Raw genomic sequence first — 15,281 nt, forward strand, 5'->3', positions numbered from 1 at the left:
CCGTGGAAAAAGTCTTCGTAAAACAAAGGTGATTCAAAATAATTTGAATACTTTCACACAAAAAGCGGATGAATGCATCTGATAGTTGGTGATGGATATTGTTTAGGTACACAGGAAGTTACTTTTTTTCCTCTGTTCTAATCCCTGAAAATACCACAAAAGTTCAACTCAATGGACGCAGTGGTTCTACGCCCCATTAAAAAAAATCCCTGAACAACTTAGTAAAAGACGGCAACTTTCAAAATCCTACAGATCCCAAGATGTCAAACCAAACTGATCTCTCATATACAGTAGCGTCGCCTTGCCGAAGATTCCTAAACTAAATGGTTTCTCATCTTATAGATTTCTAATCCCCAAACAGATTTGTAGAAGACGGCAACTTTCTAAATTCAACAAATTACGAGATATCGAACAAAACTAATATCTCATATACACTAGCGCTGCCTTGCGGATGAATTCTAAACTGAACAGTTTCTCAGTACTGTAATGGTTTCTAATCCCTGGACTAAAGCCAACAGATCGATCGAAACTGGTAGTTGTATATACACTAGCGCCGCCCAGTGGAATACTTCCAAATCAATTATTTTCTTGACTCACAAGGCTGCATGGGATCTTGGATGAATTAGGCATTCGTTTTACTTCGCCAGAATTTTTAGAAATGTTAGAGGAGCATCGTGCCGTTTATTGAGAAAATTAACTCTTTTTATCGGAATAATAAGATTCATTGCACTTAAAAAATGTCTTTGTATGAAAGTATATTTCCCCTTTATTATTCTCCCAAAAAAATCGTTGATGTCGTTTTATTTGGTTTCAATATAAAGGATTTTCGGGCTGTTGTACTTTTACAACATGCGAGTTCTCGTGTTATGAAAGTTGAAGCGAGTTGCGGGAGGTTAAAGTGATTTATGGTTGTTGGGATATCACTAGGTACAAGGGTCTAGGCCTAGTAATTCGACACGGGGTGTGGTAAGTAATAGGGAAATTAATACTGACTGCTGACAAGTTCGCTGGCTTGCAAATTTGTATAGCGCAAATGGCGGCTTCGGCAGATTTTGTATTGTTATTGTTAGGGGGTTTTTGTTGACCAAATTTAATGAAATTTGGCCACAATATTCTTTGATATGCAATAAATGTTTAGGCCAAATTTGGCATAATTAGTTAACCCCCCTGACAATAATAGAACAAAACTGCCGAAGCCGTCATTTCTCCTACGTCATTTTATTATTTTTGAATACATTTGTTCTATGATAAGTTTATTGCACTTTTCAAACACTTTGATCGTTTGTTTAAACAGTGTTTTCCTGCAAGTATTTAGAAGATAATTTGTTAATGATAATTGCATAAAAAAGCATTTTATTTAACCCCTATGAGTTGATATAATATGATCGATCCTTCAGACTGAAACTCATGTGTAGTGTTAATAATTTTTTGTACACTTTGTAGTCCGGAAAAAGCTTCTAATATAAATGTTTGACATGTAATGTTTAAAATCTCATAATACAATATCCGCCATAGAACGGAGACACATTCCGAACGTGTTCCAAATTAATCATTCCTACACAATACATTTTCCCCGGTTACGTCAAACATATTTCAATGTTCGTTCTTAGCAGCAAATGCGTGTTTCTAGTTCCTTCTCCAAAACCTGCCATACCACAAGCATCATAAATCAGTTCTTTAACCCCCCTTATGTAGTCAGTTTGTTCGTGAGCATTTAGCATAGTTGACAACCAAAGCACGTGTATCCGCTTGAGATAGATAACTTTCATAGGTGAAAACCTGCATTCGACAGGGAACGATGGTGTGGCTCCTCCCGAAAATGCGCTAGAAGCTAATTTTTCAAATGTCTTTTTTGTGTTTTTAAAAATAAATACCTAGAAGCCAAAACAAACCATAAACGTTCAACGTCTCCGTATAATTAAATATTCACCTTTCACTGATGGGTTCGGCTACACGAGACACATTTTTACGGTACGAAGTTCACCACGGGCGGCGTGGCGTGCTGATTTTTCTTTCACTCTGGATTTCCCGTTTTGACATTCCGTGTCTACTCTTATTTCACCCGGCAAGACCATCGTAACATATCTACAAAGCCGTTCAACAGTTCCACTTTTCAATTTAACTACTGAAGCGTAACCCCAAACTCAACGGAAAAATCGCGAATCGTTCGCTTTTCTTTAACGAAACGGCTCTCAATCACATAAACGTGAAAATTAATTGAAACAACCTTGGCTTGAATTTGTTCATCGTACCAGAAGATCGCCAATTCATCACTAGTGGATAAAAAAAACACTTCACATTAAACTCGGTTTTACACACTATCATGTATCCCAATAAAATCAGAAAATCAAAAACCCAAAATTCACACTCACATTGCTCTGTTTCTTTTGGTCAGTGAACACGTTACGAGCAGTACATTCCGCAACAGACACGTAGATTCGCAATGTAATGACGGCGAAGGAAAAAAACAGAAAACGAATATTATAAAAACACAATCCCTTGCCAACAGGCCAATTCGAAGCAATAATTTTTCACGTTATATGCTTTCAAGTTCACTTTTGTTTTCTTCGTAAGTGCGCACCACATCGAATCAAAATCCCACACCATCCGCGAACTAATGCGGAATGAGCTCTTCTCTCCTACGGGGCAACATCAACCAAACAGGAATTACATTCAGAGGGTCCGGTAACGATCTCGAAAACCCCAGCACTTCGGTAGAATACTGATCACCGCTAGCATTAGTGCTTCTCTCTGCTCTTAGATGTGGAGCATATTCTCGCTCATACATTCTTTCCTCATGAACATGTTCGAATGGACGAACTGCGCTCGCCAGCTTCCAACGTGTCGCATGTCACCATTTGAAAGATAAAACAGTCATTATAATGTTGTTTGTTTTCTCCGTATTCTTCTCGCGGGGCAACTGTTTGTTGGCACAGCTTTCCTAATTTCCTCATTAACACTTAGTTGTTATTGCACCATAAATAAACATGATAACAAAAAAGTTCACTTTACTTCGGTCTTGCATCGAAACCGCGGAGATGCAGTTTGCCACCGGCGACGATGCCACTCAAGTAACCCAAACTCAATAGGTACCGACCGAGAGCAAAAGAGAGAAACAGTCTCTCTGTTTACTTGTACTCTGTGAACGTGCCCCGAAGGTAGTTTGTCGTCAGCAGCACCGGCACACGTGCGATGGAGTTTCGTCAGACTCCGTGTTCATTTTCATGCTCACCATCTCTCGTCGCCGCTCTAGATAAACGTAAACCGGTGTTCATCAACTTGCAGTCAATGCAGTCAGTCAATTATGTACCGGCAAACGTAGAAAGCTTTCCTCATAGGATGGCCCGCACAAAGAAAATTCAACTTATCCCCGTGAATGTTTTGAGTTGACTGACTGGATGACCGGTGGATGTTGCTTTGCTCCTCAACTTGGCGCTGCCAAAGAATAGAACAGGATATTTTATTCTGGGTAAATATACCTGAATTGCAATGTACATCAAATATTATGAGATATTTATTTCTAGAAACTTTTTTCAAATAGACCTATTTGTATTTGACCTAGAAATTTGAAATGGCCAATACTCTCTCTATTTAACATATTTTGTTCAACTGACGTTACCACCAGATATATTAGAATCTATTCTTTCTGATAAGCACATAAGGTTGACAAATATTGTTTGAATGAAGCGCGCAATCGCCATTCCAAAAACCGAGGTCAAAATCAATTACGCATATTTCAAGTAGAAATCTCTAGATTTAGTTTATACATTACTCTGAGTACTGCTTTATATTCCACCAAAGTTAAAAATGAAAGATGAATGAAAAATGAATTAGAATTTTATCCACTTTTCCACTTCGTTACATATTAGTGGAATCGTTTGTGCATTGTCGTCTTTTCTGGATGAAGAACAATCACTGGAGCAAAGCGAACTGCAGCAGCCGACAACGAACAATCACCAATCTTATTCAAACATAATATCTTCCCAGTCGTACGCAGATCGTTAGTATGCATTGTTTCGGAAAAAGTTGAAAAGCTGCATCATCACCGTATCAAATCGAAACAGGTTGGGCACATTCCATGTTCTTTGGATGATATTTGACGATTGTGTCGTCTTCAACATTGAAGTCTAAAAACATGCAGAAGACGAATGAGATGCATACTGCTGGAATGCAAGTCACGCTCTGTTGGTTCAACTGCGAGAGTTAGAAATGGAAATATCATTCTCAAGCATGCCGATGGTTTAAAAGTAATGTTCTAAATGTAGTATGGTTGGTTGCATTTATTATAATGGAGCTCAAAAAGGCAAGCTTAACAATTTTTAATTCTAATTTGCTTACGAAGACGACAGGGATTTTTCTATTGTATAATTCTTTTTATCTTAGTATTCGATCCGATTTCTTAGGAAAACGCATATAGCGTATAGATTTTTCTTTTTCACTTACATTTTATTAACTATGTCTGAGACTTTATGTATTAGACGGTAATCACTTCCTTCGGTGGAATTTGATCCCATGACTTCAGTACGCTAGACAGGTGCTTCCCTACTAAGGACCTCCATCGACCTCCGCAGCTTTGCGGGTGCTGATGATACCTATGATACATCAGGCACATAGCCAAACTCTCGCAATCTATTTTTGAAGCCAACACTTTCACACGTATTGTATTGAACAATGCAAAACGAGTAATTTTTTGTTGTTGTTTTTAACGTCTTACCCCCAGGGAGTTGAATCACAATCCAAAATTAGGAAACGCTACGAAATCCTGTAACATTTTGAACTTTATCTACCGATGGATTTTGGAGATTTATATATTAATCGACTCGGAAACTCTCCAGTTCATGCATTCCCAACACGGACATCAGAATGAAGTAAGCTATGGGCCTTTAGGCTCACCGCTTCACATTCACTTGTCGCCCGTGTTTCGCTCACGCACGTTATTTCTGTTCAAGAATCCTCGGTAAGCGAACACGGCGAGCAGACACAATGATGGCGTCGGTAGCGGTCCCACCCAACATCGATCAAGGTGGTTCCTGCATCTGTGGCGTTTCAGCGGCAAACTATCGAGTGGTTTTTGTCAGCGTTAGCAGCACTCAAGGAAAAGACTCTCGCATCGTTTTGGCACTGGTGATGTTGCAGACGTTGATTGTAAATGCGCAAAATCACAAAAGCGTGTGAGAAGAAGGTGCTGCAAAAATTTGTTCGCATGGATGGTGTCAGTTGCAGTAAACTGAAATTTTCTCTCGAGATTCTGATTTAGGTCTTGTTACTGTTAGGTGTTGGAAAGATGCATTATTTTTCTTTTCCAGAACCACAATTTTATTTGAGCAGAGACAAACTTTCTTTCGCTTGGCGACAGCAGAAAGTAGCCTTGGGCAGCAAAATCACAAGCGCGCATCGAAAGAGACGCTGCAACAAATTATTCGCTTTGAAAGGCTTATGCTGGTGCCTCGTAAGATTCTGATTTTAGATTTGTTTCTGTTAATGATTGGAAATGTGCATTATTGTAAATAAATCGTTTTTTTATTTTAAGAACCCCAATTTTATACAAAAGAAAGGTTGAACCGAGACGAGCTTTTTTCAAAGTGCATAACACAATCGCTTGGCGATGGCCGAAATTTGCCGTCGGTACCAGAAATACGAGCGCATGTAGGATAAAAACGCTGCAATTCCGATTCGATTTCCGCCTCTTCATTGCATTGCGTTGGGATCTTAAGTGATTGGAACTTCGCGTTATAATTCTTTCCAAGACAACCATTCTATTAAAATCCAAGAACAAATTTATTCAAAGTACAAAACAAAATCGCTTGACAACGGCAGAAAGATCAATCGCAATAACTGCCTTGCGTTGTCCAACATCTACATTGCCCTTGCGGTCTTATTTTGTACACAATCCTACTGATTTTACCGAATCTTACACTGTCAATCGTTCTCGTCCTAAATCAACTTGTTGTTCTAGTTGGTTCAAAATTTCAGCTTCTAAATGTGTCAAATATGTATTAGTCCATTATTGTGGCAAATGGTTTAGAAATCTAATAAATCTATTCAGTTTTCCAGATGCTCACTACATTGATCAAAATGCTCGGAAAGGTGAGTGCAGTTGACCTCCTCAAATCAGAGACTAGCCCATAGGCAAGCTGGCGGCCATTACCATTCACGGAAAAATGGATTCCTTCATGGTGATTAATTTAGCATATCATGAACCCCGAGAGATAAATATGGAGATTTAATTGTTCTACGTTTTTAAGGTACAGGCAGGGCCGGATTTAGGAAGGGGGCGGTGGCCCCGGGCCCTCAAAAATCTTATGTACCAAAACCAACATTTTTTGCACATTTTGGGGCCCCCACAAGCTGTCGGCCCTGGTGCCCCCTTACGGCTAAATCCGGCCCTGGGTACAGGTAATTTCCGTGAATTTTGGTAAAGATAAACTTCCCGGAGGGTATAAGAAGATCATATTCCCTTAAGGCTAGGAATAAACTTCATTGTTTAACATGCTCTCTCCCACCCAGTGCACAACTTCCCGAAGTATATCGTGTATTGTATTGTAGGGCTGTTGTCGACTACGAAGCTTCCGGGCTTAAACTTGATCTCAAAGATTTGGGCGTTGGCAAAGTGCATATAGGATGAAGAAAAGATCTGGTGTTGTGAGGGTTCAACCCCCCCCCCCCTTCTTGTTCCGTTCGTCGATTAGACCACGAGGCTGGAATTAATCAATTTCTGATTTTTAAGGTGTCCTATCCACCCCTCTATCCCTTTTTTTCAGTAGGGTGGAAATCTGCATCCAGATACCGTTTGCGGTTACCGGCGAAAGGGGCTGGCTACGGAACCCGCTAAAACCACCCTGTTCACGTCCTACGCACGCCCACGTTACTAGCCACACACTAGCTTCAACCTCTTAACTAGCTACCCACTAGTTTCACTCCCTCTTGAGTAGCTACCCACTAGTCGGTGCTTGCCAATTGCAATGCAGGCAATCTGAATGGTAGCGGCCGAGACCGCGTTCCACATTTCCACCTCTTGACACATCCTCTGGATAAGATTATCCGGGGTAGTGTCCCTCCCGCAAACGACTAACATTTCGCTCCGCTCCAAGACGAAACGAGGACATACGAATAGTAGGTGCTTGGCCGTCTTGTCCACCCCTGGGCAGACGATATTAACACCAGGAGGGAACTTGAGTCTTAAAACACCGTCATACATAGAGTTCCACAGCACCGGGCCCAGGATAGACCCCTGAGGGACACCTGCGGTGATAGAGACACTGCTCTGACCAACATCGGTCTCGTATAATAGTACGCGATTTTGGAAATAGCTTTCCAAAATGTTGTACAGTACACTGGCCCAGCTTAGTATGGGGAGAAAAAAATGTTGTCGAATTCCATGGGGCACCGCCCAGGATTGTGTCTTTGGGTGAGAAAATCAAGCTCTCAAAATTTCAGCTCAATCGCTTGTTGCATAAGCTGGCGCAATTAATTTGAAGTTTGTATGGGGATTTATGTCAAAATATATAGGAAAATACACCTCCGTCAAACATTCGATCTGGAAAATGGTTCTGATTGCTCGATTGAGCTCAGAATTGCAAAAAGGGCAGTTGGTATGCTACATATTACGGCAGTATGGGTGTAGCCCTCGTCGACTCTCCAGTTCAGTCCTCTGGCCAAGCCAGAGCTACAGAACGTTACGTTAATGAACGACTCGACCCCATTCCGGAATGTGCTGACTGAGCCGTCATTGACTAACACTACCTCCCGCTTTGCTAGAGCTTTTAGCAAAGCTTGACCCTTGAAGTCACCCACGAGGACAACTGGTTTCCGACCTACAAGGTCGGACGATAGCTTGTCGGCCATATGGGTGAATTGCTCTATTGGGAACCGTGGTGGGGCATAGCAGCTACAATAGAACACCCCGTTGATCTTAGCTATGGCAACATCTTCGGTAGGTGTGTGTACGACCTCTTGAACCGGAAACCGGCCCGTTGTACAAATCGCCGCCATCTTCGACCCGTCCGCGACCCAGTTGCCGTTGTTGGCAGGGACACGGTACGGATCCGCAAGAATGGCGACGTCGGTCTCCGACTCGAAAACCGACTGCCACAGCAGCTGCTGAGCAGTTGCACAATGGTTAAGATTCAGCTGTGCTACCCGCACTGCGTCTTCTTATTGCCACTATTAGGACAAGTAGGTCCGCTCATAACATGGTTACGGGCTTGCTTCCTACCAGCGCCGATATGGCACCTAGATGCTATATCATAGGCCTGAGCAAAATGTCCTTCCTCACCGCAGCGGCGACAAAGGTTGCTACGGTCCGGCCTCTTACACTCCCATGATTTGTGACCGGACTCGACCGGACAGTGGTGTATTCATCTTGCCTAAAACACTTTTCGACTAAAGGTGATTGGAACACGCTTCTTCTTCTTCTTATTGGCATTACATCCCCACACTGGGACAGAGCCGCCTCACAGCTTAGTGTTCATTAAGCACTTCCACAGTTATTAAATGCGAGGTTTCTAAGCCAAGTTACCATTCGTGCATTCGTATATCATGAGGCTAACACGATGATATTTCTATGCCCATGGAAGTCGAGACAATTTCCAATCCGAAGATTGTCTAGACCGGCACCGGGAATCGAACCCAGCCACCCTCAGCATGGTCTTGCTCTGTAGCCGCACGGCTAAGGAGAGCCTTACATTTATTTATTTATTTATTTATCATCAGACTAAGGCCGGAGTGGCCTGTGCTGCACATAAAAGACTTCTCCATTCAGCTCGGTCCATGGCTGCACTTCGCCAACCACGCAGTCTGCGGAGGGTCCGCAAGTCGTCCTCCACCTGATCGATCCACCTTGCCCGCTGTGCACCTCGCCTTCTTGTTCCCGTTCCAGTCCGACATTCTGGCTACGTGCCCGGCCCACCGCAGTCTTCCGATTTTCGCGGTGTGAACGATGGATGGTTCTCCCAACAGCTGATGCAACTCGTGGTTCATTCGCCTCCTCCACGTACCGTCCGCCATCTGCACCACACCATAGATGGTACGCAACACTTTCCTTTCAAAAACTCCCAGTGCGCGTTGGTCCTCCACGAGCATCGTCCAGGTCTCGTGTCCGTAGAGAACTACCGGTCTTTTAAGCGTTTTGTAGATAGTCAGTTTGGTACGGCGGCGAACTCTATTCGATCGGAGCGTCTTGCGGAGTCCAAAGTACGTACGATTTCCAGCCACTATGCGTCTTCGAATTTCTCTGCTGGTATCGTTATCGGCGGTCACCAGTGAGCCCAAGTACACGAATTCTTCAACCACCTCGATTTCGTCACCACCGATAGAAACTCGTGGTGGGTGGCTCACATTGACCTCTCTTGAGCCTCTTCCTATCATGTACTTCGTCTTCGACGTGTTGATGACCAGTCCAATCCGTTTAGCTTCGCTTTTCAGTCTGATGTAGGCTTCCTCCATCCTCTCAAAGTTACGTGCCATGATATCAATGTCGTCGGTGAAACCAAATAACTGGACGGACTTCGTGAAAATCGTACCACTCGTGTCAATCCCTGCCCTTCGTATTGCTCCCTCCAAAGCGATGTTGAATAGCAGCCACGAAAGACCATCACCTTGCCGTAACCCTCTACGCGTTTCGAAGGGACTCGAGAATGCCCCTGAAACTCGAACTACGCACATCACCCGATCCATCGTCGCCTTGATCAACCGTATCAGTTTATCCGGAAATCCGTTTTCGTGCATTAGCTGCCATAGCTGGTCCCGATCGATTGTATCATATGCAGCTTTGAAGTCGATAAATAGATGATGTGTGGGCACGTTGTATTTGCGGCATTTCTGCAGACCTGACGTATGGCGAACACCTGGTCTGTGGTAGAGCGTTCACCCATAAATCCCGCCTGGTACTGCCCCACGAGCTCTCTTGCAATTGGTGTTAGTCGACGGCATAAAATTTGGGAGAGTACCTTGTAAGCGGCGTTCAGCAATGTGATTGCGCGGTAGTTGCTACAATCCAGCTTATCGCCCTTTTTGTAGATGGGACACACGACACCTTCCATCCACTCCTGCGGCAGAACCTCATCCTCCCAAACCTTGATAATCACCCAGTGCAGCGCTCTAGCCAGTGCCTCACCACCGTGTTTCAACAGCTCTCCTGGTAGTTGGTCAACTCCAGGGGCTTTGTTGTTTTCAAGCCGGCCGATCTCCTTCTGGATTTCCTGGAGATTCGGAGCTGGAAGTCGCATGACCTGCGCGCGTGCTCCTAGGTTCATTATCATACCGCCACCGTTGTCTGCCATATCGCCATTCAGGTGCTCTTCGTAGTGCTGCCGCCACCTTTGGATCACCTCACGCTCGTTCGTAAGAAGGTTCCCTTTTATGTCCTTACACCTATCGGGCTGTGGCACGTGGCCCTTACGTGAACGGTTCAACTTCTCATAGAACTTTCGTGTGTTATTAGCGCGGTATAGTTCCTCCGTCTCTTCACGGTCTCGATCTTCCTGCTGGCGCTTTTTCCTCCGGAAAATCGAGTTTTGTCTGTTCCGCGCCCGTTTGTATCGTGCCTCGTTCGCCCTCGTGCGGTGTTGCAGCAATCTCGCTTATGCTGCATTCTTCACCTCAACTAACTGCTCACATTCGCCGTCATACCAGTCGTTTCTCTGATCCGGAGCCACCGTGCCTAGTGCAGCGGTTGCGGTAATTCCAATGGCGGATCGAATATCTCTCCAGCCATCTTCAAGAGATGCTTCGCCTAGCTGCTCTTCCGTTGGGAGTGCCACTTCCAGCTGCTGCGCGTAGTCTTGGGCTAGTCTACCGTCTTGTAGCCGCCCAATGTTAAGCCGCGGCGGACGACTCCGACGCGTGTAGATCACCGTCGAGAGTTATGAGCGCAGACATACTGCGACGAGGTAGTGGTCAGATTCAATATTCGCACTGCGGTAAGTGCGTACATTCGGGATGTCGGAGAAGAATTTACCGTCGATTAGAACGTGGTCGATTTGGTTTTCCGTTTCTTGATTAGGTGATTTCCATGTGGCCTTGTGGATATTCTTGCGGGGGAAGAAAGTGCTTCGGACTACCATTCCGCGGGAGGCTGCAAAGTTTATGCATCGTTGGCCGTTGTCGTTCGATACGGTATGCAGACTATCCGGTCAGATTACCGGTCTATACATTTCCTCCCTTCCTACCTGAGCGTTCATGTCACCGATGACGATTTTGACGTCCCGCAGTGGGCATCCATCGTATGCCTGCTCCAGCTGCGCATAGAACGCTTCTTTCTCGTCGTCGGATCTCCCTTCGTGTGGGCAGTGCACGTTGATGATGCTATAGTTGAAGAAACGGCCTTTTATCTTCAGCTTGCACATCCTTGCGTTAATTGGCTGCCACACAATTACGCGTTGGCGCATCTTTCCCAGCACTATGAAGCCGGTTACCAGCTCGTTGGTGGTGCCACAGCTTTGGTAGAAGGTAGCCGCTCGATGCCCGCTTTTCCACACTTTCTGTCCTGTCCAGCAGATTTCCTGCAGCGCTACGACATCGAAGTTGCGGGGATGTAATTCATCGTAGATTATCCTGTCGCAACCTGCGAAGCCTAGCGACTTGCAGTTCCATGTTCCAAGCTTCCAATCGTGATCCTTTATTCGTCGCCTAGGTCGTTGTCGATTGTATCGGGTCGTATTATCTTCTAAGTCGTTCGTAATAGTTGTTTTTAAAGGCGGCTTATTGGGCCTGCGCAAACCTCCTGTCTCGTCGGAGGGCCGTCGTGTCAGGGCTGTTTAGCGTCCCACCTAACACCAGGACTTGGGCTTGTGCGCTTTGAGCGGCACACGGTCGCTTTGGCGGAGCCTACTTGCGGACACATGCAGCTTTTTATAGAGGTTTAACAGGGCCCACTGTCAAACCCCACCACATCCTAGGCAGGCGCCAAAACTCGCAGATGGCCTGAGGAGGGATCGTCAAGCCCTTGGACATAGTCCCTGCTGCTCCCGAGGAGAGCCTTACATGGAACATGCTTACTGGGCATATTGACTATCCAACTTTCAGTTTACCGACCGCAAGGACATTTTTGGCGTCCGTGACTGGTAACTTGAACCAAGCTACCTGCGTACCAAAACCACCCCCCCAATCCCCCGCCCCTCCCTTCCCCTTCTAAGTCACACAGAAGTCCGCTCAACTTCTGTCCCGCACTGTACAGATCCTCTGCCTCGGTGACTTCGTCCAGCTGCTTACACTGGAGAGTCACCCAGGGCATCCTGGGCCAGCCTTTTGTAGGCTGTTGCACTCGCTTGTGCTCCACGCTTCAGCACCAGGATCAGTTTACCTGCTCTAGTGCGTCTGACGCATCGCACGTCCTCACCCAGTGCCGAAAGACTTTCGGTACATCGCATGGACTTCAGGACTTCGGCGTACTTGTCTTTGTCGGTTTTAATCAACAAGGCCTCGTCTAGGTTCTTTCTCGGACTTGGCCGTACCACTGCCCGTAGCGAACAACCGCCGTCTGGCGTTACTAGGCTCACCCCCGGACTGCTGCCTGGCGCGTTTGGGACACACCGCTGTCCGGCTCTCGTATGACGCTCGAGGCGACCTCAATCACCTCTTGCGTCCCCTCCGTACCGCTTGGGAAGGAGAAGGCTTCGGTCTGCGAGCCTACCTCAACCTTCTCACTTCCCACCTCCCTCTTAATGAGCGTGTCTTGTTCTCGCTTTGCAGCTTGAACAGACTGTCGAAGTATCAGCAGTTTCTGTTTCAGATCCTTGCTGATATTATTTCGAACGCTCGTAAACTCGATGATGTCATCAAGCTGCTCGACGACTAACCGGATCCCGGGTAGTTGCCCGCCAAGCGTGTCGATAGCCAGGGCACCACTCTGGCTATCTTCCCTCACCGCTGGAGGAGTACTAACGCCGCGCCGTGCTCGTTAGTGACTACCCCCTCACTATTCTCCTCCATAATGGGAGGAGATCTCACTAGACCCCTTATTGCGAAGGGCTCTCCCGTTGTGTTAGAAGCGCTCCTACCGCCGACTCTTGGAGAATTAAACATATCTTATGGGTCCCCCTTGCAGTTACTATCGAATCTTACCGAAGCAGTCGCCTTTTGATCTCATGCGTGGGTTGATACGTGTTCAAAGCCAGACCGGCGTTAGTCAGGTAGTATGATCTGAACCTACTGCTACCTAGTCACCGACTAGGTGGCTGGATTGGACAGCGTGCCGGTTTCATCGAACGGAAGGCAGCCTGTCCATTAGCCTACCCGCCGAGTCGGTGTCACGTGGCTTTACTAAGGGAGTGGAATGGCTCGACTGTCAGCCCTCGCTTACACAATATAACAATATCCAGAACACACAACCATATACACGCCTGTCAGTACCGTAATTGAGACCTTACTGACGTCAGCCTCAATGCGCTACCGCGCTCCCTCGTTTGTAGCTCATTTAGCCGCCTGGTCACGTCAACTAGTGTTGACCTGCCATCGTTTCCAGTGGCTATCGCTGTGATTTAACTGCTGGGCTTTCTGCCACACCAGGGTTCGCTGTAAAACTAATAATAGTACCTGTGGCCTGTGGGAACTTCTCGGGCGACCACCCGATTGCAGACAATATATCGCCTATATAGGTGTAGTGACCTTCCCAAGTATTGCAAAATAGTATAACAACGACTAGTATAGTATTGGGAATAGATCATGTCCAAATCCTAAAATTAAGTCCGGCTAACATCTACAACTTCGTCTACGCCAATGACATCCTATTTAGGGACGTTCCGATACTTCCGATATATCGGAATATCGATATTTTTGTTTCTATATTCGAAATTTTTTTTATCGATATTTTGCTTTCAATATATCGGTCATATCGATATGTTTGCTTTCGATATCGATATATTGAATCAGAACAAAGTAACAGAAAAATAACAATTGCATTATATTTTGTGAAAGAAAGTACTTCAAAATGGAGCTGAAATGTCGTATTTTTATTGGTTAGGATGATTTTTCTCGATAGCGCGGATGGTGTGAGGTGTGCGCTGCCATCACAAACAGTTTTGACAACTCGACACTTTACATTGATGCGCCGTTATGTAACATTTGTCATGCCGATGGTCCTTGAATCCTCACGCGAGTTCAATTATATACTTGACGTGTTCCTATGATAAATTAGATTACCTTAAAAAATTAGGAGGAGATTTGTTGGAATGAGAGTTAAGAAGAATTTGAGAACATGAAAATTTTCATCCGAAATTCAAAAGAATAGGATAGAGAACCATTTGGGCAGCATCCCCTATTCCCGTCAGCAACGTTCATTACTCGAGCGCATTACAATCGAATTGCTTGTTTTTCTAGTACATGGTTAGTTTCTGTCGGGGCCCTCCTTGACCATGCGGTAAGACGCGCGGCTACAAAGCAAGACCATGCTGAGGATGGCTGGGTTCGATTCCCGGTTCCGGTCTAGACACTTTTCGATTTGGAAATTGTCTCTACTTCCATGGGCATAAAAGTATCATTATGTTAGCCTCATGATATACGAATACAAAAATGGTAACTTGGCATAGAAACCTCGCATTTAATAACTGTGGAAGTGCTTAATGAACACTAAGCTGCGAGGCGGCTCTGTCCCAGTGTGGGGATGTAATGCCAATAAAAAAAAGAAAAAGAAGTAGTTTCTGTCGATATCTAGTGATGTACAAAAAATCAAGCCGTTTGGTTGGAACGCGGAGTCAAATATCGATATTTTTAAGTATCGGAACGTCCCTAATCCTATTAGTGAAACAGGGGATATCCCCGGCCGAACCGGAATTAGAATACAATCTGCAGTCAGTGATTTACTCCCGCGGACGGACGGCCGTGTAAAAAAAATCCGTGTAAAAACAGAATCGGGTATACTGTCTAACATTAGTAATCACCTCTGTATAGGCAGGCATCAGCGGTAAGGGCCTAGTATTAAACTAGAAGACTATGTACTGTTGTACTTTTTACAACGGCGCGAGTCCCCGAAGGTTAAAAAAATGTGTTTAAATCTAAGATTCATTTTCAAGTTTCCAGTCTGTGCGGTTTTTTATATTTTCGAAGATACAAATAAAAAATTGCTTTATATTTATTCCAAAAAACGAAGTTTTGATAGGAGGATTTTAGGTTATGCCTAACTGTATGTGTATGTGTGTATGTATGTACACACAAAAATTAACTCACCTGTTATATAAATTTACTTGCAACAGGTAATTGCATTCAACGGGGAATTCTGTTCCATTGTTTCCTATTGAAAATTGGCCAGGTCGGAGAAAATATGACTCAAAAAGGTATGGCCAAAA

General features: G+C 44.9%; 1 protein-coding gene across 1 annotated transcript in view; it reads right to left on the reverse strand.

Annotated features, from left to right (window-relative positions):
• LOC134210902 (protein windpipe) overlaps positions 1-2,607 on the reverse strand; it is a 194,500-nt gene extending 191,893 nt beyond the window's left edge. Inside the window, exon 1 of the mRNA XM_062687335.1 lies at positions 2,373-2,607. The gene's annotated coding sequence lies outside the window, so the exon portion shown is untranslated. The remainder of the gene's footprint in view (positions 1-2,372) is intronic.
• Between the last annotated feature and the right edge of the window lie 12,674 nt (positions 2,608-15,281).

This window comes from Armigeres subalbatus, chromosome 2 (assembly GCF_024139115.2).
Source record: "Armigeres subalbatus isolate Guangzhou_Male chromosome 2, GZ_Asu_2, whole genome shotgun sequence".
Taxonomy (NCBI): Eukaryota; Metazoa; Arthropoda; class Insecta; order Diptera; family Culicidae; genus Armigeres; species Armigeres subalbatus.